The sequence below is a fragment of the Sus scrofa genome, chromosome 6 (assembly GCF_000003025.6).
Source record: "Sus scrofa isolate TJ Tabasco breed Duroc chromosome 6, Sscrofa11.1, whole genome shotgun sequence".
NCBI classification, from domain to species: Eukaryota; Metazoa; Chordata; class Mammalia; order Artiodactyla; family Suidae; genus Sus; species Sus scrofa.
This window is the reverse complement of record NC_010448.4, coordinates 119,285,998-119,311,359: the sequence shown is the minus strand read 5'-3', so window position 1 is coordinate 119,311,359 and position 25,362 is coordinate 119,285,998. Positions and strand designations below refer to the sequence as shown.

General features: G+C 46.4%; 1 protein-coding gene across 1 annotated transcript in view; it reads right to left on the bottom strand.

Annotated features, from left to right (window-relative positions):
• GALNT1 (polypeptide N-acetylgalactosaminyltransferase 1) overlaps window positions 1-15,464 on the bottom strand; it is a 198,006-nt gene extending 182,542 nt beyond the window's left edge. The window contains exons 1-2 of the mRNA XM_021096269.1: window positions 15,261-15,464; window positions 857-939 (exon numbers count right to left, since the gene is read on the bottom strand). The gene's annotated coding sequence lies outside the window, so the exon portion shown is untranslated. The remainder of the gene's footprint in view (window positions 1-856; window positions 940-15,260) is intronic.

Here is a 25,362-nt window from a genome sequence, read left to right as displayed (position 1 = left end):
GACCAGAGGTTCTCGAGCAGGAGAAAAAGAAAGGAGACCAAAGGGTCTCCCAACAGTGTTGTTAACAGGCTGGGTCTAAAGTGGCACAAGCTTTGCAAAAGATAAAAACGAAATCGCTGAGATCAAGCTCCAGATCTGCTACTCACTAGCTACATGACCTTGGACCACATTTAACTTCTTAGTGCTTCCCTCTTCTCATCAGGGAAAAAAGGAATAATAGCAGTTCCTATCTCACAGGGTTACTGAGAGAATTGAAAAGAATATCGGGTTTAAAATTGCTAGCACTTAAACAATAAGCACTCGATACCCAGTAATCCATGATTGGGCATATTGTTACTATAATCCATCTGAGGAGCCACAGTCAGGCCCTTGGCCATCAGGCAGGTCCTCTTGACAGCACTGCCTTTCATTCTCGGCCCACAGTCTGAGGTACTGAGCATGCAGTACCCAAGACCCAAATGCACAGTTTCACTACATCCAGAGTTGGATGATTATACCATTAAGGACTATTAATTTTTACTTGTTTTCTTAAGAAAAGTTCAATTTGGTTACAAAAATATAAACCTAAAGACTTGGAAAATTGTCTATAAATTCCCACAAATGGAAGAGGTAAAATAATAACACAGTCAATTTGTTCAGGAAAATGAGCCCTAGACCAGGAGCCCTCTAACTACTTTTCTTGCTGAATTTGAGCCAGGAAATGGTCAGACGTGTGCTGACACTTCAGAACTAGATCCCCTTGAGGACCATATCAGGTTCATTTATTTCCTTAGTCCCCAGCACGCACCACCAGGCACACAGTGGGTAGTCCGTAAACATCCATAAATGGGAGGAGTAATCAAGTGTGGGAGCTCACCCTCCTAGACTGCATCTCCCTTCCTGCCACTCCACCAGCTGAATCCAGCATTGTTGGCCAAGTTAGTGCACAGCTCAGTTGTCCTGTGAGAAAAGAGAACTTCATGATAGACACTCCACAGTTAAAGTAGGTAGGATATCACCCAGGTTTTAAGCATAAAACAGCTTTCCCAAGTACTCCCAGATCTCCATCTTCTCTGAAGGCTAGCTAGGCCTGGCTTCCTTCAAACTCCAACTCTCAGTATTTTTTTTTTTTTTTTTTTTTATGGCCGCACCTGCATCATGCAGAAGTTCCTGGCCAGGGATTAAACCCACATCCCAACAGTGACCCAAACTGGTGCAGAGACAATGCCAGATCCTCAACCTACTGTCCCACAAGGTTCGCCTCCCCAGCATTCTTTTTTTTTTCTTTTTCTTTTTTTCTTTTTAGGGCCCCACCTACAGCATATGGAAGTTTCCTGGTCAGAGGTCAAATCAGAGCTGCAGCTGCCAGTCTATGCTACATCCACAGCCACACAGGATCCAAGCTGCATCTGCAACCTATGCCATAGCTTGCAGCAATGCTGGATCCTTAACCCACTGAGCAACCCCAGGGATGGAACATACATGCTCACAGAGACAACCCACTGACCCACAATGGAAATTCCCTCAGCATTCTTTACTGGAGTTATTCTCAACAACAAATATTTATTGAGGACTTGCTATCATGTGAAAGACTGGATTCTAAGGATTCAGGTAAGGTGGGTCATAGCTCAGAACCTCGTAAGCTCAGAGTTTAGAATCTTATATTCATTAGCTTTGGCTGCATAACAAGCCATCCCTAAATGTACTGGCATATAAAAACAAACATTTATTTTTTGTTCATAATTCCTTGGATTGGCTGGGATGGCTTTTCTGTCCAGGACAGCTTAACTGGGGCTGGGGGATTTAGGATGGCCATGTTCACACATTCGGCAGGCTGGTTAGTCTGGACAGCTTGTCTTCAGTTGGTCAGCTGAGATGATCCATTTCTGCTCCTTGCATTTTCTCATTCTTCACTGGCTAGCCCAGGCTCCTTACATGGTGGTCTGAGGACTTTCTAATCTTCCATTTGCCAAAATAAGTCATATTTAGATTCAAACTCAGACTCAAAAGAGTGAAGAGATAGACTGTCCCTCTTTTTTTTTTTTTCTTTTTAGGCCCACACCCACAGCACATAGTGGTTCCCAGGCTAGGGGTCTAATCAGAGCAGTAGCTGCCGGTCTATACCACAGACACAGCAATGAAGGATCCAAACTACATCTGCAACCTACACTGCAGCCTATGGCAACGCTGGATCCTTAACCCAATGAGCAAGGCCAGGGATTGAACCCACGTCCTCATGGATACTAGTCGGGTTTGTTAACCATTGAGCCACAATGGGAACTCCAGACTCTGCCTCTTGAAGGTAGAAGTGGCCAAGGCAAGTCACAATGCAAAGGGACATGCATGTAGGCAGGGGAGAAATTATTGCGGTGGTTTTGCAAACTCTCTACTACAGGTATTATTAGGTAACAAGATACCTAAAAACACAATTAAGAATATAAAAAATCACAGGATACCTGCCAGGAAAACTGCACAGAGGAACTCAGACCTGAGCTGAGAAGAAGGTATGGAGCTGAGATTGGATGGAGAATATTCCAGCTGGAGGGAGCAGCACAGATGTGGAAATGCACTTGACATGTTCAGGGGGTTGGGGAATGCATGGCTGTGGCCACAGCAGAGAGCTCACTTAGAGGAGAACTAAGGACACCACAGTAGTGAAGACAGGGTCTCAAAGCTGGCCAGAGTCTTAATGGAAGGCATTTGGGCTTAATTCTCTAGGCAGGAGGGAACAGTGCAGGGTTTTGACCCAGGGCCAAATGATACTTTGCTCTGGAAATAGTGTGCCATCATGCACAGATGCACATCATGCCACACAATCAAGCACACAAGGGACTTTTTAGTGGTGAGTGGAAGGTGGGTGGGTTTATTGTTGGGTTTTCTTTGTTGCTGTTATTGTTTTTCACTCTATGTGTATCTTGGTTACCCCATCATCAAAATGAAAATAATACTATACTTACTTTCTAGAGTTGTTTCAAGGATTGAATTCATGAATGTATGCAAAATGCTCAGCACAGCACTTGGCTTTTGGTAACACAGAGTAGAAAGATTTTAGAAAGGCAGTCCCAATAAGCAGGAGAAAAGCTTGTGTGTGTTGGGACTACTCTCCTCAGAAGGTCCCAGAGACCTTCCATGCACACAGGGGGAGACCCAGCCCAACTGCCTCCCTGGAGAAGCTTTCAGCTCTCTTCTGGGTGGAGGGACAGGTCAGGGGATGGGGGTGGAGGTGGGGAACTCGGGGAGCATAAATGACTCAGAACATAATTTCACAGAACCAGCATCAAAGAAGTCCACTCTGAGATCGTGACAAAGTGAGACAGAACTTTCGCCAAGCACAGACAAACCCAAGTCACTGTTCCACCCACAAAATTCCAAACACCCCCCTCTCTTGGCTGACTCGAGTGTCTGCTGCATCTTTACCAAGTACAGTTTTACCCCTGCTCTAGTCACCTGTTTCCAGAGATAAAGTATTTGTTGAGAAAATCACAGAATTGTCTCGTGTCTGTCCTCACTTTTTTGTGCCATCCATTGCTCTCTTGGATCCTCCCCAGTTACCCCCAAAGCCCATAAATATAAAATATAAACAATCAATGATAGTTTCTCTCTAACACCCTCTTACAGAGCTGCTCCATTGTTCCCCATGGTGTATGTTCTCCTTCAATGTTATGAGTAATAAACCCACCAGACCAACTACAGGTGTGTTCCTGGGGACCTTTGGCTAAAGGTCATTGACATCCTGTTCATCATTGTAAGCACTTTCAATCCTAACGGCACTTTTTTTGGATAAACTGGGTGTGTTAGTTATGGTTCTCCAGAGAAAGAGAACTCGTAGGAGATAGATTAGATAGATAGATAGATAGATAGATAGATAGATAGATAGATAGATAGATAGACAGACAGATAGATGATAGATAAAACAAAAACATTTATTTCAGATAGATAGACAGACATATAGGAATTTATTATAAGGAATTAGCTCATGAGATCATGAAGACTGACAAGTCCCAGTGTCTGCAGTCAGCTGATGATGTAAGCTTCAGTCTGAAAACCAGCAGGCTCGATATCCAAAAAAAACCAAAGTTTCGGTTTGAGTCCAAAGGCAGGAGAGGGCTGTCCCAGATGGAGGCAATCAGGAGGGAGGGTCGGCCTTTTTGTTCTATTCAGGCCTTCAACAGGTTGGATGATGCCCACCTGCACTGGGGAAAATCTTCTGCTTTACTCAGCCTGCTGATTCAAAGGTGAATCTCATCCAAAGACATGTCTACAGAACACTTGGAATATATTTGACCAAATATGTGGGCCTCCTGTGATCCAGTCAGGTTGACACATAAAATTAAACATCACATTGGGGTTTAATATTGGCTAACGGCCTCAAGAAAGGCCTGGATGTAGCCAGTGTACCAGGGAAGCAGCAGATGCCGAAACAGGAAGAACTCGGTATGGTACGTCTATTGCCTTTGCCCTGGGGCACTGTGTTCCTATTTTTGAAAGTCTGTAATAGAGGAAGTTTGTTCAGGGCCCAGTGGGAGGTGGGCGGTACATGCTCTCTGCTTAGCCAGACAGCTGTGGGGCCCTGGAGGCAGGTGGTATCTCAAAGGCTAAGAACCAGAGCAGCCTTTCTTAGGGGCACTTTGCACAGTCCCCACAACGGAAGGAGGCTAAAGAAAGGCACCTGGGAAATCTGGACAGGAAATGGGACATGACCCGGGAGAGTCAAGGTTGTCTCACAGATGGGTGCCACATTCAGGGCCAGCCTCACGACTACGCAGACTGTACAGTCACCCAGTAGAGGCAGTCACACAGTAGAGGCACCCTTGTACTAGATTTAATGCTCTGCTCCTCTGGGTTAGAACCTGGCAGTTGAGGACCCGGTACTTTCTTTTTTTGCAGTTAAATTATCTTAGTAGATTTAAAAGTAGAAATGTCAACCCCGCCTCCCTCCAAACCCTAGCACTCTGTGTATGGCTCTTGTCCTTGTTAAAAGTGGGGGAGGAAGATGGGGCGATGTGTTAGGGGCGGGTGGAGCCAGGAAGTGGTCGGTGGACACAGACGGTGGAGGAGGCTTGGCTGTGGGAAGCTCTAGAGGAGAAATGTGTGGGTTGCTCTGACTTGCCAGGAATTCCATCACAATTTTCCAGACACCCCCCTCCCCTGTTATACCTGTTTTATGCCCAGCACAAGGCTTCAAGAGGCAGACGACAGCAGCATTCATGCATTTTTAGTGGAGAATTTTAAAGTACCCGGATTTAAGGTACCGTTTCCTTGGTCAATTTTAGTGAGGTTTTTTGGGGTTTTTTTGGTTTTTTTGTTTGTGTTTTTTTTTTTTTTTTTTTTTTTTCATTTGGCTTCATTACCACATTGTAACAGTATTGTTTTCTACCAGTTTGCCTGCACATGAATCATGGATTTGTTTTAGCACAGTTTTCTTGTGAAACTCAATTCTGAGAGCCAACTACCAACCTGCAAATCTACTTTTGGAACACAACTTGTTTGTAAGCTTGGGACTGTGCATGTTTAAAATTAGTAGAATACTGTATTGCAAAATCCCAAAGAGTCACAAAGCAAGAATGCTCTAAATATATCTTGCAGAGAATTACAGAGGTAACCGGTCTCCACAAAGACCTCGGTCACTTGGCAGTGATGACAATGGGGGAAATTTTGGTTACAGGGTAGCTTTGTGCAGTTTTCAGAGTTTCTTTTTCATCTAAGGCCATGATATCTTATTTGACTCCAGGCCACTTGGTGAGGTCGCTGGAACAAGCTTTTGGTGTCTATTTTGACAGTCAAGAAACCTGAGGCCCCAGATCAAGATTCCCTGGCTGGTCCAGAGGCCGAGGGTGTGCATGAGCTGCCAAGCCGTCGGATCCCTGTCCCTGAAGGATTTCAGGAAGCCTGGAGTGCCCCCTTGTTCTAGTGACCCTTTTTCCCACTCTGATATCCGAGTTTTCTGTTTTTGACTGGTGTGTCTGGGCTGAGGGTTTTTTGAGAGTGATCTCTACATATTTTTTTCTTCCTCTATTTTCCTTCTTCTCACCTGAGCTGGGTTGGCCCTGTCCCCATGCCCCTTGGGAAGGGTGTAGCAGATAGGCAAGTCTGTCCTCCCAGGTCAGAGCCAGATTTAGAATAAATGCAAAGTGAGAAGGATTTTTCCCCAGGGTAGACAGAGTCTCCTGAGGCTGGAGGAACCTGATCTATTTAGTAGCTGAACCTGCTATAGGACACAAACAGGAAATGGCTTTACTTTATCTTCTTTCTCTGTTTTAAAGCTATTCAGTTGAATTTCCATTGCTGACTGCCTGACATCTCAGGCTGACTTTTACTTAGAGGGCGGTAAACATCTAGTGTCACTTAATATGAAATGTCAACACCTTCCTCCTTCACCTAATCTTAAATCTTCTCCCCTTTCCCCCACCCGCCGAGGCTCAGGCTGACATCACAGCACCACAGGGAGAAAACTGAGGGGCAGTCTCTGCCTTCTCCCTCCTCCATCTGGTGGAGTCTAGTCCAGCACAAGCCAAGGCCACCTCCCTCTCCAGCCACTGATGATTCATCTCTTTCAATAGACTCTCTCATTTCAATGTCTGTCCTTCTCTTTCATCTGGACCTGGGGCAGAAGGTGTAGGGCCAGTTTATCTCTCTAGTTGGTTCTGTGGGGATGCCCTTGTGGATGTGAGTGTGTGGAAGCAAAGGCAGGAGAGATGTGCACACTGCACCCTGCGGGGTCCTGAAACCAGAGAGAGCTGCGCCAAGATGCGTGGCATCCTCGAGAGAGAAGGCTGAGCCCTGAATACATCCTCAGGAGAATTACAGAGGCAACCAGTCTGTTTAGGGCTTGAAACTTTCCTCGAGAGAAAAGGCTGACAACCAGAGGCCACAAGCCAGACTTGGTTATAGAGACAGATGTTTTGTTTAGCACGGTGCTGTGAGCAACTTGAATGTCACCCCACTCTGTCATCAATCTTATGCTCTTTAGAGCCTGCCCCAGTGGGCCCCACTCATGCCCACTCACATGGATCCGGGAGGCCTAGAGCCTGTGACCCTGCTTGAGAACCTGAACCACAGGCTGCCTCTGCCCAGATGCCCACTCCCCAAGGCACCCTGGGAACAGATGCTGTAAAGAAACTCGGGCCCTGAAGAGGTCATCTGGGGACAGAGGGCAAGAACTGGTTCTCCCCCATCACACTATGGAACTCAAGATGAGGACATTCGGCAAGGCCAGCTCATATTCTTCAGCAGCCAGGAAGATCTGGGGCTGGGAGCCAGCAACAAATTTATCACTTCAAAAAATAATCAAGTGACAGTTGTGGGGACATTTGAGTTGGTGATAGAAAAAAATGAGAAGGTACAATTAATAATTCATCTAGTTCTTCTTCATGTCATTCCCTCACCTATCCTTTCAAACTTCTATTTTTGTGGTCGCCTTCACCATTATTCATAGTCATTGCTTTTAATGAATGGATTTGTTGATTCATTCATTCTTCCATTCGTTCATCAAAACCAGGCACCCATCACCTGCCTATGATCAGGACTTAGGACAAAAACAAGCAAACAACCCAAAAATAAAAAATGAAAAAAAATCGAAAGCCTTCTTGCCCCGGATGAGTCCACAGCTGCTGGGAGGAAAAGGTACGATCCTCAGAAACTCACCCGCCTTGGTCACAAGTAGACACATTCTAAATCACAGCCACTATGCTTTTTTCTCTTTTTTTTGTCCATGCCCATAGTATGCAGAAATTTCTGGGCCAGGGATCGAACCCATGCCACAGCAGTGACCCAGTAAGCAGCAGTGGAAACACTGGATCAAAACCCACTAAGCCATCAGGGAACTCCCATTCTACTTCTAAATAGTAACGTATTATGATGGGGATGAACTGGTCCAATGGCCACTATTCCCTACCCCCAACTTCCCATCAAAGGGAGGTGGGGGTGGAAAGGATTGAATCAGAACTTGTGCCACTCTGCCTGGAAAACAGAGAGAGCCCCTGTCCATGGCTAATTGCCTGTGTGTGTTACATGTGTGTAGGTGTGTAAAGTATGTGCATATTATGTATAATTGTGTACATGTGTGCATAAGTATGTATGAACGTGTGTTATGTGTATAGAGGCGTGTACGTGTTTTGTGCATGTACGTGTACGTGTGAGTATTAGCTGTATGTGTAGCTACGAAGCCAAGCCTTGGGATGAGGTGGGTAGTAGAGAGCTAAATGCTTCTCAGTTTCACAGCAAAATTATGCAGCCTGGGGGTGCTTGTGGGGGCATCGTGGCCAGTGGGGAAGACTGGAGCCACCAACAGGAGCAACTTCTTCTCTCTCTCAACCCTGTGGGGTTGGCCCCACTGGCCTCTGAAAACATGACTCCTCTCTGCATGCTGCATGTCCCTGATGGGCCCAGGCTCACAGCTCACAGCTCTCCTGGAGGCCTGAGCCTGAGTGCTCGCCATTCCATAAACACTGCTGGGAACCTGGAGGAATCCTGCTTCCAGAGGCCTGACGGAGGTGCTCCTCTGGGTGGGGCCATGAGCCCAGGACAGGAAGAGGGGGTCAGAGGGCAGGGGAGGCCTGTAAAGGCTGCCCCTCTATGGGGTTCTGCAGCCTCCAGCTTCGCTCCTACTTCACTGGGAGACTGTCTGGGCTGCCTGATGTAGTGAATAACCTTCACACAGTAACACCTGCTGTAATGCAACGAGGGGGAGGAAGCACTCCAAAATTCAGGGTGTGGGATACAGGGCCAGGTTATGAGGAAATTACCAGGGAGTTGGGGTGGCCTGTGAAGCCAGTTGACAACTGTTGACTCTGCCTCAAGTCTCCGCAAGTGCAGTCCTGGGTCAGGGAGGGGCCTGGCAGCAGCAGAGGGCTCAGCTCCGCACAGGGGATTCTGTGGCATCACCATGATGGTCTGTGACAGTGGGAGCCACCTCAACACCTCTGTGTAGGAGAGACAAGATTCCACTTCCTGTTTGCTCCTTGAACTATCGAGTCACCCTGTGTAAGGTGAGAAAGAGGAGTACTCATCTTTCCAGAGACACTTTTCCCTCCATGAGACCCAACAGAGGGGCCGCCGGTCTCTGAGAGGTGCATCATGACAGGGGCAGGAAGCCAGTCACCCAGATGTCATGGGTCAGTCCTAGGTTCATACCGCAGTCACCTTGTGGGGAAGGTAACCTGCGGGAAGGTCCGTGTCTCCTTCCAAGTGAAGGACGGTCTGCTTGTCTCAGTGGGCTGCAGGGACATCATGGAACTGGGGAGCCCAAAGCACACAGATCTGGGGGCAGGTGAGTGAGAGAGACCTAGCGGCCCCATCAAAGACTGAGCTGAGGATGGATGGCACGCTGCACATGACATGCTGGGCACAGGGCCCAGCCTGGGGTATGTCCTGAGGACATAGAATGCCTGGGGACCTGGCAGGCTCATTTCTTAAGCTGAACCTTGGCCTCCCTGAAACTTCACCAACCTTTTGAACAGAGTGGAATGGAGTTATTTATATGGGCGGCATAAAATCACAATGTGACTTCCCCCTACAAGGAGAAGCAGGGACAGAGTTTAATATGGCCATGATTCCAAATTTCAGCTGTGATTTAGAACACATTTCAAAATAACTTTTGAGGTATTTACTCCTTTCCTGGTAATTTTGCCACCTAAGACATTAATCAATCCCAACACAGGATCTGCAATAAGAGAAAAGTGAACTATAGACGTTGCAGGATGGTTGCATTAAAGAAATGCCATATTTGAGGGAGCTCCTGTCGTGGCTCAGTGGAAATGAATCCAAGAACCATGAGGTTATGGGTTCGATCCCTGGCCTCTCTCAGTGGGTTAAGGACCCGGCGTTGCCGTGGGTCACTGATGCGGCTCGGATCTGGCATTGCTGTGGCTCTGGCATAGGCTGGCAGCAACAGCTCCAATTAGACCCCTAGCCTGGGAACCTCCATAAGCCGCAGGTACAGCCCTAAAAAGACAATAAATAAATAAATATATAAAAATAAACAAATGCTATATTTGAAATGCAACTGCCTTCAATAAAATCAAAGGGTCTCTCACCTTGGCTCCCATGTGAGTTAGTTACTCTCTTCATTATGAGATTATGTCCAAGTGTCTACACCACATGTGATGTGACATTATCAAGCTGCATTACATCTGAATGAGAATTTCACTTTCAAAGTCTATCAGCAGGAAATCAATATTCAGGAAGGTTTTGATAAAGGAAGACTTTAGAGGTGTCAGGAAACTAGAAAGAGAGTGCAGCTCCAGGGCTGTAATGGAAGGAGAAGGCCTCATGGAGGAGGCTTCCTTGAGAGGACCTGGGTCCTCTGGTTGAGAGCTGTGACCACAACCAAGGGAACTGAGGGAATAAATACCCTGATGTCACTCTCCCCTCCCCATCCCCTACCTCCTGTTCAGGCTTCCTGTTGGCTAAACCCACCTGGGCATTGGAGGGCTAGAGAGCCCTTGATCTGAGTCAGCCCCCTGACAGAAAGCAGGAGAAGGAAGAGCAGAAGACAGATCTGGAAAATCATTTGTCAGAGGAAGTCGTGTCCACAGCATGCAGAAGTCCCTGGGCCAGGGATCAAACCAGCTCCACAGCAATGACCTGAGTCACAGCAGTGACAATGCCAGATCCTTAATGACCAGGTCACCAGGGAACTCCTATTTTCCTATTTTAGCTGTGTATATTTTAGCTACACATAGCTATATAAAATAAAAAAGGGCTGAAACCTAAAGAAAAACTAAAAAATCAACAGAGCGGATGGTAAGCTGAAGAATTGCAAAAACGCAACACTGGACTTCTAAGGCTAAAGTGTTATCTCAAGCTAAATCTCAATCTATTAGGAATAAAAATATAATCACATAAAATTCACATGAATATAAGTTCAGTTAACCAGCAGCGTGATCTGGTATCCGCTGGAGCTGGGGTGTGTGTGAGCTCAGTGGCTCTGATACTCAAGCAGGGTTCAAAGCTTCTGCTGTTTGGTATGCAGCCCTAGGCTAACAGCTGGTCTCCAGGGATTCCTGGGGGAGTTAACTACATAGGCATGTGATTGTGTTGAATTTTTCTGGGGCAAGAAATGAAAATAGGGTGTCTACCCCAACACCCTCACTAGGGCTGGGCTCTGTGGCTAAGAAAGCTTCTGAGAGTCACTGTCCTTTTTGACTCCTAATTGCCAAGACCTGCTATGACCTAATGTTGAGCTAGCCCAAGTTACAACAACAATAAAAGAATTAGGAAGGCAACAAAGAAAGGCAGGAAAAGGGAAGAGAAAACAAATAGTCAGGAGGCCCTGGGCCAAGGCAGAGCCATGAGCAAATACAAAGAGACACTTGAGATTACATAAGTGGAGAAAAAAGGACCAGAAGAATGGGGAACTGGAAAACAGCAAGACAGGACGATATTTAGAGACTTCCTGGATTTTGGTGGTAAATGTGTTTATTTTAACAATTGCTAATAGCTTGGGTTTGGGCCATCAGAATCAATGCTCATTGCCCTTGGAAATACTGACAAACTCTCCAATGATGGAAATGACTACCAACCTCATCGTTTATTTTGGAAATGAAGGCATATTTTATTAATGAGTTTTATTAATGAGCTCTAAAGATTTTTAAAAATACTATGTGATGAATCAAGTAAAAAAGTAGTTTTAGAAATTTACCTTTGAGCTTGAGGGTGGGAGTGGATAGCATTCACACGGAAATATATCTGAATAGACCCTTGTGGATTTAATTCTGCTTGAGGGTGGGAGTGGACAGCATTCACATGGAAATATATCTGAATAGACCCTTGTGGATTTCCAGGCCAAGGGCACAGCATGAGGCTTAGAGCATGGAACAGCATGTGGTCATGGGGCCCAGAGAGTGAGTGGTGAGGCTAAGCACAGAGGAAGCAGAACAGGGTCAGGGCTGGAAAGAGGGGCCTTGTTAAATATGAACATGAGAACAGCTCTTTCAATCTCATGGTAGGGTATAATAAAATGTAGGCAAAAATACTTCCGATATTAGCAGATACCAACTTTTGTCACATATGCTTCTAAGTTTTCATTAAAGGAGTTCCTGTTGTGGCTCAGTGGTAATGAACCTAGCTAGTATTCATGAGGATGTGGGTTTGATCCCTGGCCTCCCTCAGTTGGTTAAGAATCTGGCGTTGCCACAAGCTGTGGCATAGGTCACAGACAAGGCTCAGATCTGGCATTGCTGTGGCTGTGGTGTGGTTGCTATGGCTGGGACATAAGCTGGCAGCTACAGCTCCAATTCAACCCCTCGCCTGGGAACTTCCACATGCTGTGGGTACAGCTCTAAAAAGACAAAAAAAAAAAAAAATTTTTTTTCATTAAAAAAAAAATCACTTATTTTGCCAATAGGGAAACCATGTAATGTTTAGGAAATATGCAGATCTGACATACAACATATGCGGTCGTTTATGAGAGAAAGTCATATATGAAAAGATGTTCTCCTTTGTATTGTTTTCCAGTGGAACTACTGGTGAATGAGCAGACATTGTGAAGCTGGAAATTCTTATGCAATATGCTATGATGACTAGCCTTAAATCAGTCAACCTTGCATCAGGTGTTTGGGGCAATATAAGACAAGTAATTTATAATCTAGTTAAAGAGAAACATATAGAAGAATCAATGCAAAAGTAATACAAGGCAGAATTTCACAAAGGGCTTAATTGTGTAGTTCTGGCTGTCAGGGTAACAGGAATTCAGAGACAGGCCCCAGGTGCTGTTGCCAGATTCTCACAGAAGTCAAGACAGACGCCAGCTGGGTCTGGAAGGATGGAAAGAGTCTGAAAGGTGCAAGAAAGAGAATGTACTGCTTGAGGGGTGGGAGCAGTGAGGCCATGGGTGCAGAGGAAGGAGCGCAGAGCAGCTGCACTGAGCACACAGGCCTGGCTGGAGATCCCATGTGAGGGGCTGCGGGGTCTGAGTCTGGAAAGGCTGGCACTAGTTCTCAGAAGCCATTGGTTCCTGAAATGTTGGGATCAAATTAGAAAGAAGTTCTTGATGAATTTGGCCCTGCAACATCCTACTAGAGCCTCATTTGGATGCCAGCTTCCTCTTTTAGGGAGTTGGCAGAGGCAATAAACAAGGGTGATACTGTCAGCTGCTGGTGAGGATGCTGATGCCAACAGTGTCAACTGGTATTGCCTGTTGTTGACATTTCCTGGATTATTATTAATTTTTTTAAAATCACAACCAAAGAGCCTCAAAGGGGCCACAGATAACTTCACTGGTGAATTGGGAAAAAAAAATTGTGGAATGAATAATACACAAAGCCTTCCAGAAAGCTGAAGAGGAGGGAATACCTCTAAACCCAATCTAAGAGGCCAGTATAATCCTAATACCTAAGTCAGACAAAGACATAACAAGAAAAAAAACTACAGACTAATCATGTACACAGAGGCAAAAATTCTTAACAAAATTTTAGCAAATCAAATCCAACAATATACTAAAAGGATAATACATCATAACCAAGTGGAATTTAACCCAGAAATTCAAGATTGGTTTAACATTCAAAAAGGACTCAATCTAACTCCTCATATTAACAGACTAAAAAGAAAAACTATATGATGAGCCTAACAGATGCAGAACAGGCATTTAACAAAATCCTATTTTCCATTTCAGATTAAAAACTCTTAGCTGGAGTTCCTGTTGTGGCCCAGCATTAAGAACCCGTTGTTGTCTCTATGAGGATGAGGGTTCAGTCCCTGGCCTTGCTCAGTGGGCTAAGGATCCAGCATTGCCACAAGCTGTAGTGTAGGTCACAGACAAGGCTCAGATCTGGCGTCATTGTGGCTGTGGCGTAGGCCTCAGCTGCAGCTCTGATTCAACCCCTAGCCTAGTAACTTCCATGTGCTATGGGTACAGCTGTCAAAAAAAAGAAAAAACAAAACAACAACAAAAATCTCTTAGTGAACTAGGGATAGAAGGGATCTTCCTCAACTGACAAATGGCATCCAAGAAAACCCACAGCTAACATCAGACTTAATGCTCAGAGATAAATGCTTTCCCCCTGTGACTGGGAATAAGACAAGGACATCTGCTCTCATCCCTTCTATTCAACTGAAGACTCTGGCTGGTACAATAAGCAAGAAAGAAGGATCAAAGCTTTGCTCAGGCACGACACTGGAAGAGGAGCTGGGTCTTCCAGGAATGCCTCTGATGTCCCCCAGCACAGGACCAGATAGCTGATAAGATGTTGACTCAAACCAGTGCGGCCTCTATGTAGTGCTGAGACCCTCCCCTCCCCCACCTCTGGACATTATTTCATTTTTAATATTCTTGAAACTTCAGTTTCCCAGGTGATGGGATGCACATAATAGCAACCCACTGCAGATTTGCCATGAAGAATAAATGGAATGAGAGTATGTGTAAATGGCAAAGGCTCATTCCAACATCCGGTTTTGCTACATTCATGCTGAGTGTCGAGGGGAGCGATGTGACTTGCTAAGAATGCAGGCAGGTCAAAGTGAAGGTTTGAGATCTGAGGAGAAAGGTGTAGAGTAGGAGGGGCTAGAGATAGGGCTAGAGGTGTGGACTAGCTTGGGGGCTGAGCCTCGTCTCCTGGAGGTGGAGGGGCAATGGTGGGGCACAGTGGCCAGTGGGAAGAAGGCGTGAGGACTCCAGAGCCCTGGGTCGGACCTGTTAGCTGGCCTTCTCCTTACCACTGGGCTCCCTTCGCTGACCTTTAGAAGATCCCCCCACCCCCACTCCTCCTAACTCGGAAGAAAGTGACCTTAGGAAGAAAACGCATGGTGGGCCACCAGGGGTGGTGACTCAACACCTGACCTCTTCTGGGAGTATCTGCTTTTCACAAGAGCCCCAGGATGAAAGCAGTGCCTAATGTGACTGACTCACTGGGAGTGTGGGGAGGTGCTGGGGCTGGGGCTCCTGCCCAGGAGATAATTATGGTCATTTTCTTCTGCAACGAGTCCCCTGCTCTCAGGCTGAGGTGACTGACTGCTTGCCCTGAAGCCGGGCGAGGCAGAGACATCAGGAGAGGATGAGGCACCTGGAGGGGGGAAGAATGAGGTGAGGATGGGGAGAGGAAGGGCAGCCATAGCTGCTCCACAGTCCATAACTGGCCCAGTGAGGAGGACTCAGTGATACAAAAGCCAGCTGATCTGGCCAGTCCAGGGGAGTGGCCAGAGGGCTGGGGCTAAGGAGGGTGACACCAGGTGTGTTTATAGCATGTGTACATTTGTCAGTGTGCACCTGGGCAGGAGGGGGGAAGCAGATTTCCATTACTCTTGGAACGAGTACCCAATCAGGTCTTTGAACAAAGGAGACAAACCTTGAATTGAGGAATGATGAACTACTGTCGGGAACACTTGGCCTTTCAGATAGCTGCTTTTGACGTTGGGGAGCTACAGGACCTGATCCATCCATCACTGGGCTCAGCCAGTCCTCCTGCATACCTTGCATGGTTTCGAGAAGCTGTGTCACTTCTGAACATGGGGCAGCTGCGGGGTGGCTCTAAGGTGTAGATCCAGGAAGATTTCACTGTAGAAGACAATGAGGAATAAGAATATTTTGATCCTCTTTAGCTGTGATTAAAAAAAAAAAAAATCCAGAAAGGATGACAACTGATAATTGCTTCAGCTCTTATTATCACCAGTAACCATAGCCGGAGTGGTCTAATACACAAACCCTTTCCTGGGCTCGGGGCCCCCTTCCCTCTTCAGAAGCTGAAAATTCCAGATCCTCATTCTTCAGATCTCTCTTGCAGTCACAGGGTACAACTGCTTACCAAAACTGTTGGCATACACCCAAAAACCCAGATGGACTTTGATGCAGTGGAGTGTTGAAGGCAGGAGGGTGGCAGAGGCGACAGCAACCACCTTCCTTGCCCAGGCATTGAGGGGGTTGGTGTGTGTTGCCAAACTGTGAGGTAACTTGCCCACAGTGGCCCAAGCATTACCGTGTCCTCGGCTCCTTTTGGACTCAGACCATTTGCTGTGCTAGCTCAGTCTTGCTGCCTGGAACAAAATAATGCCACTCTGGGCCCAAGAACCTTTCTTGCAAATTTCTCTCACCTATTTGCCACCTGCCCTTCCAAAGCCCTTCAGGGGTCAGTGTCCTTGCTCCAGGTCAAATTCTTCACTTGAAGCCATGCACTGATGGCCTACACATACATCTGCTGTTTTATGTTTGTTTTGTTTTCTGACCATGCCTGCAGCATGTGGAAGTTCCTGGGCCAGGGAGTGAACCCGAGCCACAGCAGTGACCCAAGCCACCACAGGGACACCACCAGACTCCTAACCAGCTGCACAAGAGAACTCCTACATATCTGCTGTTTAGTGTCCACCCAGAGCTGGTCCTCGGCCCAGCACAGGGAGATGGCAGGACGTATGCAATGAAGGAAGAATCACAAAATGAGCCAAGAGTGTTACGGGGTGACTGTGGTCTTAGAGATAAGTTCTGCTCCAGAAATGAGGACCTCATGGTCCAGAATGCTTTCATGCTTCACTGAAAGTTTCCCTTTAGTGAGATTTCTGCCACACTCCACTGCTTCTCCTCTTACTAGGGTCATTTATTTGGTAAACACAGTCATTCATTGTAAAATTCAGTGAAAAGTCCCTTGATCACTTGGAGTAATTGAACTTTTATGTGCCACTGGTGGGAAGGTAAATTGGTACAATCGCTTACCAACACTGTTGGCATGACCTATTAAGCCACAGCCTACGATCAAGCAATTCCATTCTTGGTATTTCGGACAGAAATGTGTACATGAGTGCATCAAAAGACATACACTGTTTCCTCATACACTATTGGTAAGAATATAAGTAGAAAACAGTATGGACGTTTCTCAAAAAACTAACAGAACTACAGTATGACCTAGCAATTCCACTCCTGGGTATATATTTTAAAAAACCCAAAACACTAATTGGAAAAGATACTGCACCCCAATGTTCAAAGCAACATTGTTAAGGATCTTGAGTTGTCTCTGAGGTGGCTCGGGTCACTGCTGAGGTACAGGTTTAATCCCCGGCCTGGCACAGTGGGTTAAAAAGTAATGTTGCATCAGCTGTGGCGTAGGTTGCACCTGTGGCTTGGGTTCAATTCCTGTCCCAGGAACTTCCATATGCCTCGAGTGTGGCAAGAAAAGAAAAGGTATGTGTGATTTCAGAGCAGCTTAATTCAACAGAAACCCTGGAAAACACCTAAACGTCCAGCAGAAGAATAGATACATTATAGTGTATTCTCACAATGGAAAAACTATACAGCAGTGAAAATGAAGCACTTCTACATGACTCAAAGATGAGTCTCACCAAAGAAGAGAGACACAAAAGAAATGTATAAAAACTTCCTTCAGAGGACAGCGGTAATCACTGGGGAGTAGAGAGCATTGGCAATGGGCATAAAACAGGGGGATTTTAAGGTGTTGATGATGTTCTAGCTCTTGACCTGGGTTACCAAGTGTTTACTTTGTAAAAATTCATCTGACCGTACACTTTTTTTTTTTTAAGGGCCTCTCCTGTGGCATATGGAGGTTCCCATGCTAGGGGTCGAATCCAAGCTACAGCTGCTAGCCTACTTCACGGCCACAACAGCACAGGATCCGAGCTGCGTCTGTGACCTACACCACAGCTCATGGCAACACCAGATCCTTAACCCACTGAGCAAGGCCAGGGATCAACCCGAACCTCATGGTTCCTAGTCAGATTCATTTCTGCTGTGCCACGATGGAAACTCCTGACTATATACTTATGATCTGTGTACTTTTTGTGAGTTTCATATGTGAGCTTTAATAAATTTTTTTTTAATCTCTGAAAACTCAGGTAAAAAGATTAGCTAATTTATTTTAGAAATGAAGCCAAAAAAAGTTATGATTTATCCCAGAAAAAGTCCTTGATCCACCAAACGAAATCTCCTGAAACCTACCCATACTGAAGCACATATTCCTGGTCCCTGAATGCTCACCCTGTCCACACCACAACCTCACTCACTCACGGGCATCTGCGGTGATTTTAAACATATTTCTAGCACCTTTGGGGATCTGTCGCCTTACTCCAAGCATATTAAAAACAGAACATCTGCTAAGTATGTGGATGGGCTAGGAGAGATGTCTAAAGCCAGTTCTTTAAAGGCAAAAGTGAAAATCTGAACTCCAAGTGAATATTGTGCAGGGCCATGTAATATAGGGGAAAATGTCTCATACTCCAGCTACAACTCATGAGACGTTCCTTATCTTAGAAAAGAATACAATGTCACACTGACAATTCCCAATCCTTACAAAGAATTCAGATCCTTAGGATAAGTAGGTGGGGAACCAAACAGATCATTTCAGAAATTACTCCACAGCAGGGTCAGAGAGTTGCAAAAGTGAATATGGGTCAAAACAAAAGGCTAGAAGTTATTCCCCACACAGGTCCAGGGATGGGCTCTGGGAGCCACGGCAGGAGTTGGGGTGGAGCGGGGCCCTCCAGGAGCCCTGAGAGAAGTGAAGTGGAGGCCCGAGCAGCTGGACTTGGTCAGAACCCAGGCCACGTTCACGTGCCCCAGGAAGAGTTAAAAAGAAAAGATAATGAGGAGTTCCCTTCGTGGTGCAGTGGTTAACGAATCCGACTAGGAACCATGAGGTTGCGGGTTCAGTCCCTGCCCTTGCTCAGTGGGTTAACGATCCGGCGTTGCCGTGAGCTGTGGTGTAGGTCGCAGACACGGCTTGGATCCAGCGTTGCTGTGGCTCTGGCGTAGGCTGGTGGCTACAGCTCAGATTCGACCCCTAGCCTAGGAACCTCCATATGCCGTGGGAGCGGCCCAAGAAATAGCAAAAAGACAAAAAAAAAAAAAAAAAAAAAAAAAAAGAAAAGATAATGAGATCGTTCATAGGGCATCTTAAGTAGTTTGAGACTTTATAGAATGAAAAATTTTCTACAAAATTATGAGCGCCATCACACATTCCATTTCTTGCTCTTCCAAATGAAGGGCAGGTGAAAGCCTCATTAGCAAGCCAGGCTTTCTTGGACAAGTTGGGGTGAGAGCTTCTCTACCCCACAGGCCTCTGGGACTCTGCAGTGTCCCCACAAGGAGGAAGGTGGCTGACACCATCCCTTTGCTTAGAATGGGTCTCTCTCCCCTGGCTGGCCATGTGCTCTTCTGACCCTGCCCCTATCCCCAGGGTTGGGCACACTCTGGGAGCTCAACTGGTTGGTTCACCTGCCTTAGGGCGGAGGCAGCAATGTCTTGTGAGGACATGGAAGGAAGGACACCATGGGTGAGGCCTCAGCTCCTCAGAGTCTTTTGAGGATTTTTTTGCCAGCTTAGAAAATGAACATCTCTGAACCTCCATATCATCATTGTTTTATTCCATAACCAACTGTCTCCAAAGCTTTTGGACTTTCTCCAGTACAATCTCAAAATGCAAATATAGCTGACCAAAACAAAAAGCCATGAGTGAGTAAATCACAAACAAAAGTGAACAATGTAGCGGCAGAATTAGGAACCATGATACAGGGGGAAAAAAATGAAGCAGGCTGACAATTTAAGAAAGCAGGTGTTGTCACAGCCTGGGGATTAGCAAATTTGAGGTTTGCAGAGAGCAAAATAGGGAGGGAATCTCAGAGATGATGGAATTATAGTAATTACCATTGTTTCCTTTCTCTATAATATGCACAAACAGTAAATGTTAAAATAATAATTCATTTTAAGTAATGGGTGGGGGTCTCTGGTAAGAGAGGAGGGAGGGACCAGTTCTCAGAGGCGGTTCACAGGGTGGGTAACAAGGATGAGAAAACACCATTCCGGGAGTGTGATCCTGGCTCTCAGAATTAAAGGGAATACCCCACTATTTGGAAAGACCTTTGTCAGCATTTTGGGGCCATATGGGTAACGTTAAATTAGTGTTTGTATAATAGGTGTGGGTTTAAGGAGTAATTCCAGTAAGCATAGGGGCCCTTAAAACTATTTCTCTCATTCAGACTTTGCAAAACCGTATTAACAGGTAAGGTCAAAATTCAGAGAGGAGAAGGCACGAGCTTGGGGCTGTGAGATGTGACCGTGCAGGAGATGCAGTGCCCGACTCAGTGCCTGACTTGACAGATCGCCATCACATCGTGGTCGATGTAAAAGGGGCATCCTGAGTGGGGAGGGATGGACTGGGGGTTTGGGATCAGCATATGCACACTGAGGTATATGGAATGACTGGCCAATGGGGACCTGCTGTATAGCACAGGGAACTCCGCTCAATATTCTGTGATAATCTATATGGGGAAAGAATCCGAAAAAGAATGGATGCGTGCATATGCGTAACTGAATCACATTGTTGTACAGCAGAAATTATTACAACATTGTAAATCAACTATATTTCAATAAACTTAAAAAAAAGAAAAAAGAGTGCATGCCAGAGTTGAGCTGTGCCCCGCCTGTCCAAGTGTATGGAGCAACCACAGCAGGCCTGTGGCATGGCTGGTCAGTTTCTAATGAAAGGTTCCTGCTCAGCCCTTTCTCATGATACCATTGAATACTGGCATTTCTGAGCTCTCCTATGACCCTTTCCGAGCCTCTGGCCCCCACCCTCCACCCAGCAGGTGATGCCGCCTTTCCTTCACTGTGAAAACCCTGAATGAGGGAGTTCCCGTCGTGGCTCAGGGGAAACAAATCTGACTAGCATCCATGAGGACACGGGTTCAATCCCTGGCCTCACTCAGTGGGTTAAGGATCCAGCATTGCTGTGAACTGTGGTGTAGGTTGCAGACACGGCTCGGATCTGGCATGGCTGTGGCTGTGGGGTAGGCTGGTGGCTACAGTTGAGATTTAACCCCTAGCCTGGGAACCTCCATATGCCACAGGTATGGCCCTAAAAAGACAAAAACAACCAAACAAACTAACAAACAAACCCCAAAAACAAACCCTGGATAAGGATGGAAAACTCATTAACTTCCTGCCACCTCATCCGAATGTGGACCTCCACCTGTTCCCACCTTTGCCTGTCTTTCCGGCAACTCCACCCCCGCAGCTTCAGGGAAAGCAGTACCTTGTCCCTCACTCATGCTCCTTCTGGGACTCAGACCACAGGAGCAGGCGAGACCCTGGCCTGCACAAGAGGGCCCTCTCCTGGTCATGCCCTCTGCATCCAGCAAGGAGTCTAGGGGCAAAGACACATGTCACCCAGGTCTTTGTCCTCCTCCTTCTTGAACATGCTCTGGGTATGTTCTCCTGCCCAAATGGCCCCATGCCTGCTTCTAGGGCTTCTGGGGGTGAGAGAGAAGATGAGCAAGTTTCTACACGTGTGCACATGTGTCATGCCACAATGCCCAGTGGAGCAAGGGGTGAAACAGAGGGGGCCAGGTGCCACCACATCTGAAGCAGAGTTCCATGGAATCTGAGAATTCTAAATCGAGCTCTGGCCTTCTGAGTTATAAAGGTATGTTTGCTGAGGTAGAGGAATAGGATGTATTTTATTTTGCAGCTTATTAGTTTGATTTGTGCATCTAAATATGGAGACACATTGTAAGTAAGCCTCCATTTGTATTCTTGCCCTGATCGCTGCAAATATGAGGGTCAGGCCTATTTTCTTTCTTTCTTTCTTTCTTTTTTTTTAATAAGACGGTAGTTTGTTTGTTTTGTTTATTGCATTTTAGGGCCACATCTACAGCATATGAAAGTCCCCAGGCTAGGGGTAGAATCGGAGCTATGGCTGCCAGCCTACACCACAGCCACAGCAACACAGGATCTGAACCACATTGTGACCTACACCACAGCTCAAGGATCCTTAACCCACTGAGCAAGGAGAGGGGTCAACCCCTGTCCTCATGGATACTAGCCAGGTTCGTTTCCACTGAGCCACAATGGAAACTCCCTATTTTCAATCAGTCTCTTTTTCCCACCTTTAAATATTTCCATGCATCTGTCAGGTGAAAAATAAGCAAACAACTATGTGAACAAAGGCCCTTCCCACCTCTCTCTGGCCTGAGTTCTCTCCTTCTAGACAATGATGAATTGCTTAGATAATAAGGCACTTAGCGGATCATCACTGAGGGCCTGCAAGGCTCTGAAAATACTGACTAGAAGGAAATGTCTCTGCCCAAGTGAGCCTACAACCCACAAGATGTAATATGTTCAGTGGTAGAGGGAGCAGGTCACTGCCACTGCATCCCTGAGAACATCTCACTTGTCCAAAGTGGGAACGGAGAGCAGAGAATGTTCCTGAGAGGTGATGTCCAAAGAATAAATCCAGACAAGACTGTGACATCTCTGAGGAGCTTCATCAGCTCCCGGTAGCAGCGGGGCCATTTTGGCCTACACATCCTCGTAGCTCAGAACATGCACTGCATGCTCTGCTCCTCTCGTGGAGGCTGTGAGCTAGGGATTTTAAGGGTCTTGACTGCAGCTTCAAAGTTTCTCCTCATCGTCAAGGAGTCCCATACTAACTTCAGCCACTGTCTATACAGTGAGCAATGACCTGACACAAGTTATTAAGAGAAATGGGGCTGTCTGTCTTCCACCCAATAGCATGATCCCAATGTCCACTAGGCTTCCTGAGATTCTTGAGACAATAAAACAGATAGTTTACTTCCCAGATGATATGTGGTTGCTTCAAAAACACATTACAGCTGACCCTTGAACAACCGGGGAGTTGGGGGGTTCACCCCATGCAATAGAAAATCTACATATAACTTTACAGTCGACCCTCCAGATATAAGGTTCCCCACATTCAGAGATTCAACCAGACTTGTACAGTACTGTAATACGTATTTTTCAGGAAGAAAAATTCTTGAATAAGTAGACCCATGAAGTTCAACCCTATGTTGTTCAAGGTCAACTGTATTTATTCTTAATCATTACATCTTAACTGGGATTAAGACTCTGGCTAAAGCTGCTTAACTGGCAGTCCCAGTGAGGGCACCAGCTGGTCTCACCAAAGGAAGGGTGGCACTGGTGAGGGACACAGAAAAAGCAGGTGCCAGCAAGGAGGCTGGAGGGAAAGTCATAGGGAGGCCTGGAACTATAGCAGACATGCCCTGCAGTTCTCAGGAGTAACTAGGGAAGTTACCTAAGAAAGGCTTAAGCCCTGCCTCCACACAGAAGCTACACAATACTGGCCATCAAAGTTAATTTACCATCGTCAATAGATAGGGGAACACGTGGGTCACGCCTGTGGCAGAGCACGTGGAGTCCTGTGTGGGCCCACCCTGCAGTGACGGTGACGCCAAGGGGGAGGTGGGACAGGTTTCTCCCAGTCCAAAGCTTCGGCCCCCTTGGGTGGATGTCTTTCACATATCCCTAGATCTCCTTGTTGCTAAATCATCTGTTGGTGCTCTGCCACCCAATCCTTGCTGACCCTGGTAACTGCCCACAGAGAGTTTCTGTCCAGCTGGGAAGACAAATCTAATGTCTCTCTTTCCTGGCTAGACTTGGGGGCTTCCAGAGAGCAGGGACTATTCTGTTTGGTTTTTTTTGTTTTTGTTTTTGTTTTCTTTTTAGGGCCACACCCAAGGCATAAGGAAGTTCCCAGGCTAGAGGTTGAATCAGAGCCGCAGCTGCCAGCCTACACCCAGCCTCAGCAATGCCAGATTCAAACCTCATCTTCAACCCACACCACAGCTCATGGCAATGCGGATCCTTAACCCCCTAAGCGAGGCTAGGGATGAAACTGTGGCCTCATGGACACTAGTCAGATTTGTTACTGCTGAGCCACAGCAGGAACTCCGGACCATTCTGTTTTGTTTGTCCTTGTCTCTATCCTCAGGACTGGGCATAGTACAACCACTAGTAGATACTGGATGACTACGAGTGATGGGAAAACGGAACAGGGGTTTTAACCAGACCAGAGGGATGGGGAAGGCTAAAAATAATAGCATGTCGGTCAGGTCAGGAAGAGTGGATGGAAAGAAAGGAGACCAGAGGAGGGTGGTATGGGGGGAAAAGCAGCCTCCAGGCAGAAGCAGCAGCAGGATGGGTTAAGGCTCTGAGGGCAGTGGGAACATGGCTGGTTAGTGGTACTGACAAAATGAAAGCTGGAGTACTAAGCTGGATGAGTAGCAAGGTGGGAAAGGTGGAGAGCTCTCTGAAGACCTTTAAATCCACATTATGGACATTAAACTTCATTCTAGGGACCATGGGAAGCCACTGAAGGGTTTCAAGTAAACGGCATAATCTAAATATGCACAACTGTACCGTGGAAGAGGTCACGTGAAATTGCATGTGATAACTGGTTTAGAGGGATCAATGGTGGAAGCAGGGAGATAAAAAGGCAACAAAGGGGTCCAAAAGAAGAGATGATGGTGGCTGGCCTGGGGTTACAGTGCAATAGGCAAAGGGGAAGAATCAAGGATGGCTCCCAGGTTCTTGGTTTGAACAAGTGGTGGATACTGCTGGCATTTTCTGAGCTAGGAAGCACTGAAGGAGGAGTGTGTTTTAGAGAAGCAGAGAGGATGATGAATTCTGCTTTTGCCATGCTGGATGTGGGATGCCTGTAAGCATCTGAATTTATATCTAGGCAAGGAATTTTGTATCTGAGTATACATCTCTGGAGAAAGACCCAGATAAGAGATGGAAATCTGAAAGCGAACTGTATTTAGGTGATACCTGAGGCCCCTTGAGGTGGTTGAATGTCTGGGGAGAGTATAAACTGAGGAGGGCAGGAAGCAACAAGAAACTCTCCATATAAGGACTGTGCAGGAAGAGCTGGTTCCAAACCTGGCTGACCGTTAGAATCACCTGGGAAACTTTACAAAATGTTTATCTGCTGTGAGGGGGTGTGTCTACATGACCCATATTTTGAAAAAAAAAAAAAAAAAACCCAAAAAACAAACAAACAAAAAATTATAGTATGATTAGAAACCATTTGGTAGAAGAAAATTGTCAAAGAGAGGACCAGTGGTTAGGAAAGAGGAAAATAAAAAAAATGATGGTGTTCTAGATCCGGGGGATGGGAGGTGGGAGGGTGGTTCAGAATGAAAGGGATCAGACAAAAGCAGGACTGAATTTAGCAATGGGAAACCAGATGTGGTGCACCCACTTGACTGACCCCTTACGAGTAGGGGATTGGTGTGTAAACGCAACAAACATTTACTGAGGGATCACAGCAAGGTGCCCTCAGAGAAGCAAGCACAGGTGGGCATAGAGGAGGGCAGATTAAAGGAAGGTGCCTCGGGTGGCAGAATAACAAGGGAGAGGGGTGTTTCATTGAGGTTCATAAATAGGTTTTAGCAGATCTGTGACCTGCTGAAATCTGTAATGTAAGATTATGTCTATGCCCGTATATTGTGGGGGGGGGGGGCTGAGCTAGTCAAAGGGGTCAGTGGCCTCTAAAAAGTTAAGAATCACTCTACCCTTCAAGTCCATCTGGGCACCATTGAAACACAGGCTTCTGGGCGAGAAGGCCACGACCAAGGGAAAAGCTAGCAGCGTGATGGTCGGTCTACTCCACACAGAATCTTACCTTTACACTT